At 34.2% G+C, this 5,551-nt stretch overlaps 1 protein-coding gene across 4 annotated transcripts in view; it reads right to left on the bottom strand.

The window, feature by feature from the left end:
* LOC108761136 (polyprenol reductase) overlaps positions 1–4,152 on the bottom strand; it is a 9,744-nt gene extending 5,592 nt beyond the window's left edge. The window contains exon 1 of one of the 4 annotated variants that reach the window (XM_018507508.1): positions 4,092–4,152. The gene's annotated coding sequence lies outside the window, so the exon portion shown is untranslated. Of the gene's footprint in view, positions 1–2,077; positions 2,138–3,817; positions 4,055–4,091 lie in introns of those variants that run through there. The other 3 variants (XM_018507510.1, XM_018507509.1, XM_018507507.1) reach the window with 3 other exon arrangements.
* Between the last annotated feature and the right edge of the window lie 1,399 nt (positions 4,153–5,551).

The following is a 5,551-nucleotide window of genomic DNA, read 5'->3' as shown; positions in this document are numbered from 1 at the left end:
CCCCCCCCCCCCTCTTCCCTCGTGGATTCGTTAGTCAATTTGTCATGTGTGGACTTGGACAACGTGATGGAAGGGGAAGGAGGGGTGCAACAAAATTTTCACTATTATTTTCAAAATCTCTTTACAGACTTCTTTATAGACTTTCATATCAAGATCATAACAGAATAATGAACAACGAAATTCTTATAAATTCTAATAATAAATTCTTATAAACATTTTTGTTTAATTTGTTGGAACACATAGAACAAATGTTGAAAACTCTGAATATTATTTTTTTGTAATGAATTTATCCATAAATGCATCAATATCCAAAGTCTCAGCAACATCGGAGTGCATATGCAATATAAGGTAATTCGAGGGAAGATGACACAAGAGGGAAGACACTACTTTGTTTATAATTTTTTTATAAAACATGCATTGGCCATACTGACTGTACAAAAGCGTGTGGTAGATGGGGTGATCCCGATTGATCACGGCTCGATTGGACACCACCAATCACAGCGACCGGTGCTTAGGAGCTTTGTAGTCTCAAGCGTTGTGAATGGCTCGTGTCCAATTGAGCCGTGTCCAACTGGGTGCCACCCGTGGTAGATAGTTGCGCAGTTATCGGCAGAGATAAACATGTTAATGCCAAAGTCGATTGATGAAGATTATACGAAATACGAAAAAGTAGGTCGTGAAACATGCTCTTTGTAATATTTAGTATGCTAGCTAATAGCTAAGGTTTGTATTTCGATGCTTACTGTAAAACCGGGCAAATGATATACGGTTTTAGGTCCGTTTCCACCAACGCAGATCAACTTTAATCTCGGTTCAACTTACTCTTTGTCTTTTTCTAGTTCTAAAGATTAGAAAAAGACGAAGAGTAAGTTGAACCGAGATTAAAGTTAATCTATATTGGTGGAAATGGGCATTAATCAGTGTTCCCTGGAGATCATGTAGATGATATAGATCATAATTTGTAATATTCTTATATGCGTAAAAGTTGCAATTGAATATTCCTCTTACACTTAGGGATAAGATGACAGTAAATACAAAACACAATTTTTCCTGCTTGAAACCGCCATTAAAACGATTTTATGAATTAAAATTTTGGATGCTTTATATAATTTGAAATATTTTAAGTTAATGAAATGCTGTTTAAACGAATAAAAGTATGTCCAACTTACTTCCTAAATTACTCTCTTTCATATTCCGGCAATTTATGTTTTATCATACCTTTATGTGTTCTTATAGCTTAAGTCCGGATCTACAATAGGGTTTTAAGCCTTAAACCATATAAGAAATGGGCGAATCACAGTCGCTTATTCTTCTCGGATTCGACTGTAATTGGTCAATTTCTTACGGCTTAAGGCTTAAAACACCTATTGTAGATCCGGGGTAAACCCTTGATTATAAACTATAGATAAGTAAAATATGCAAGTTTATATTGCATCATATTATTTAATTGTTTGTGACATCTTTTTCCATAGGAGGTGGCATCTTACCCGTATATATAGGGGGAAGATGCCACTTTTGCAGGATACAACATATGAATTTTTTTTAATAATACGGCAAAAGTTTAATTCATTGATTTGTATAAATAAAAGAAGGTTGCTAAAATATAAATAATATTTTTTCGTTCGTTAATTCAATAACATTAAGAAGTTATTCAAGAAGCTTAAGTGTGGCGTCTCCCCCCTCCCATGACCTTAGTTATGCAGGTTATGCTTTATCGGGTGGCACCCAGTTGGACGCGAGCCACTCACAGCGCTTGAGACTACAAAGCTCCTAAGCACCGGTCGCTGTGATTGGTGGTGTCCAATCGAGCCGTGGTCAATCGGGATCACCCCTGCTTTATCTATAGTATACGTTATAGTATGTTAATTTCAACCGAACTTGCTGCATCACATAGAATGCAAATACGTTTTCAACTTTCTTTAAAAAAAAAAATAGTTCATGTGTAGAATTCCACACATGAAAAATTCTGATGTGTGGAGTACTCTACACCCTCCCCACAAAAATCAGCGCCCATGTTTGTGTCATTAAATGAAAGGCACTTTAGAACAGTGTTAGGCTCGATTATACCAATACTTACTTTGACTTTAAGCGAAGCTTAAAATTCTCTTTTCAAAACCGAGAGAGAGCGACACAGGAGAGTTTAGAGCTCGTTTAAAACTAAAATAACGTTGATGTAGTCGGGTCCGAAGTAGATTGTAATAGGCTTTCTACAATTAAAAACTATTAGTCAATCACAGTCGTCAATTTTTAGCTTCTGACTTCTGACTATATGGCTTATTGTAGAAGGCTCATAATACTGTTATGGACTTCTACATTAGTCATAAATTAAAAGTCAGAAGCTAAAAAAAATTGTGATTGGTCAATTTATAGCTTCTGATTTCTGATTTATGACTAATGGCTTATTGTAGAAGGCCCATTATACAATTGTTTATGATGAATTGTAAGTGTTATGAATTGTATGTTAAGTATTCTACTAATTATTCTAGGCGCTGCATTTCAGTGTATGCATAATGCATACGATGTATTATTTTATGATTTGTTTTTGTTCCATTGTTTAACATTCTGCGAGTAATAAAAATAAAATATCTTATGCGCATATATATTATACATGCAACGGAACGCAGTCCTAAGTCCTTTTCACGCATGCTGCATTATTTATTTTTGTTATTCACCGAATGTTAAACAAGAATAAATGATGTTTAGATCAATATACAAAATGCAAAACTGTTGCGTTCTGTTAAACGTACTCAAATGACTGTATTTTACTAATCGCGTTTGATTGCGAATATTGAAAATCTATAAGGATGCATTCAGGAATTGCGCCCAAATAACTCTAAGCTACAGTTTGCGTTACGTATATTATAATAAAAATGCACACTAGAATTATCTGAGTGTAATTCTGAACGCACCTCAATATATGTAACGTGAACATAGATTTACATGGTTTCGGCACTCACAGTAAATAAAATAAAAACAGAACGTCTATGTCAGACATATATCAAAACACAACTAATATTTATAGATACATTGAAATATTCGAAATGATAATTATGTATTACTATTCAACAAAAATACACAAGAATAAAGATCAATTATTTCCTATAGTTTTTTTCAGCACTAAATACGATCTGTTTACCAAATTATTCTATCGCGTTACAATTTTGAAAAATTTGTATAGTTAAAAGTTACAAAAAAGGGATATATATATTTTATAATAGATTTTAGTGTATTTTAGTATGTACAAACATTATAACCAAGGCCGGTGTTGTATCTTTCGGTGCAACAAAGAAACTTTTCTGGTTATAGAAGTATCCCAGGTAGCAAGCTACGTCATTTTGACGTCGTTTTGACGTCAAATGACGTCTTTTTGACGTCAGCTTGCTACCAGGGATACGAAAAGCTTCAAGAAACACGCACTTTTAACACTTTATTACTAAATTATTTCTTCCTCTTATAAATTTATTTTCCAGTTGTAATAATTTACTTTGTTAATAAGTTACTTCGTTACAATTGATCCCCCATAGCTGTAACTATAAGATTTGTTCGCGTCGCATACTCTAAAGCCGCGTATTCACCTAGCGAACGAACAGCAAACGTAAAAATTTGTATTGTTGTTTATTACATAAAAGTCGCACAAGTTTAATTGCTACATGGAACGAACATCGAATCTGGTCGAATACTAGTATTCCGTACAATCAAGAAAAAGAATAAACTGCTCACAAATATAAACACTAATATCCGAACATTCGCGTTCGGTGTTCGTTCGCTAGGTGTACACATGGCTTAACATGCTCTAACAATTAATATATGCTCTTACTATAGTTTCTACTCACTTCAACGAGCGTATACTGATCAGTTGCAGGATTTTCTAAACGATTTATCAACAATTGTCGCAATCGTTAACTAGCGATAGCCAATGAGTGCCGCGCTTTCTTCCAAGATAGTCCTGCTATTGGCTGTCGCTAGTTAACTTCTTCTTTACTTAATGGCTCTCGCCTCCAAATAGTAATAGGAAGTCGATACGGCTAGATCGCATCACAAATAAATATTATTCGAGATAAGAGTAACAAAAGTCTAAAAGAGTAACGAACCCAATTGTGCGTTTGAAGCCGGTCACACTTTCCAAAAATAATGACGCAGTCCGATCACGTCGGCAGACGAGAATAGAATTATCGCTAGTTAACGATAGCGATCATCAATCAAACGTTTAGAAAATCCTACTACAGGGAATACGATAGCGCCTCTCAGCGTTAATCAAATTAACTGAAATCGCACTTATACTGATGATAAAATAGCTGAATTTATAAAGATTTCACGTGTCATATATTATCGCGTGTTATAATCTCGAAGTCAGCCTTGAACTTTATTCTCATGTTTTCAAGGCCGAAAAATCATTTCGGCGCGTGTTTCTGGGGACTACATACGTAGTATATAAATTCACACAAGAATCATACAAGCATTAAAGATCCAGCTAGACCGGTTAAGGCTTTTCTATAGTTTGTATTATCACACATTTCGGCGCGTGTTTCTAGGGACTACATACGTAGTATATAAATTCACACAAGAATCATACAAGCATTAAAGATCCAGCTAGACCGGTTAAGGCTTTTCTATAGTTTGTGTTATCACACATACACGGTCCTATAATATATTATATTATATATTTTAAATTTTAGGATGTGCAGGATGTTCTTTAAGTACATTGTCATTTTCAAGAGGGCAATTTTTTGGTTTATTTCAAGAAAAAAAGTATATATGAACATGTGTCCTAAACTCACGTAAAGCAAGGCATATTTATGCAAAAGAATATCCCCAACGCAATTTATCATATCGTCGAACATTTGTTAACATTCACCTCTCACACAGAACACATTATCCATTATGGGCCTTCTACAATAAGCCGCAAGTCAGAACGTTAGAAGTCTTAACCAGTCTTAACCAAGTCGTTTAAGTTGGCTATTGGTCAACTTCACCGATTATGATTTAAGATCGCTTAGAACTTCTGACTTGCGGCTTATTGTAGAAGGGCTATTAGACGTCCACATGACCTCTATAATTCTCCATGCGACATCTATCTACGATGGAAGTCACATAGATGTCCATTAGAGATCCATAATAGATGTTCATTAGAGATTTACGATATGCGATCCACTAAAAATCCACGATGGACGCGTCCATTAGATAGACTAATATTTACATTTTATTACGAAATTAATATATTCAACTGACTTCATAATCATATTCTACAAAAGTTAAAATACTATATATATGTATACATCAATTTCAATATATACATATAGAAACTTTAAATTTCTAGAATTGATATAATAGCCAGACATAATGTAAATCAATTATAAATGAATTATAGAGCTCCAACAGACGTTGAAAGGACGTTGTATGGATCAATTGTAGATGTTTTAAAGAGCTCCATTAGGAGTTTAAAAAACGTTATATGATTCAAAAGTAGATGTTTTATAGAGCTCTAATAGATGTTTAAAAGACATTGTGTGAATTAAATGTAGCTGTTTTATAGAGCTTCCGTAGATGATTA

The sequence above is a fragment of the Trachymyrmex cornetzi genome, unplaced genomic scaffold (genome assembly GCF_001594075.2).
Source record: "Trachymyrmex cornetzi isolate Tcor2-1 unplaced genomic scaffold, Tcor1.1 scaffold24, whole genome shotgun sequence".
In the NCBI taxonomy this organism is placed as follows: Eukaryota; Metazoa; Arthropoda; class Insecta; order Hymenoptera; family Formicidae; genus Trachymyrmex; species Trachymyrmex cornetzi.
The sequence above is the reverse complement of the archived record's forward strand: the minus strand, read 5'-3'. Positions and strand labels throughout refer to the sequence as shown.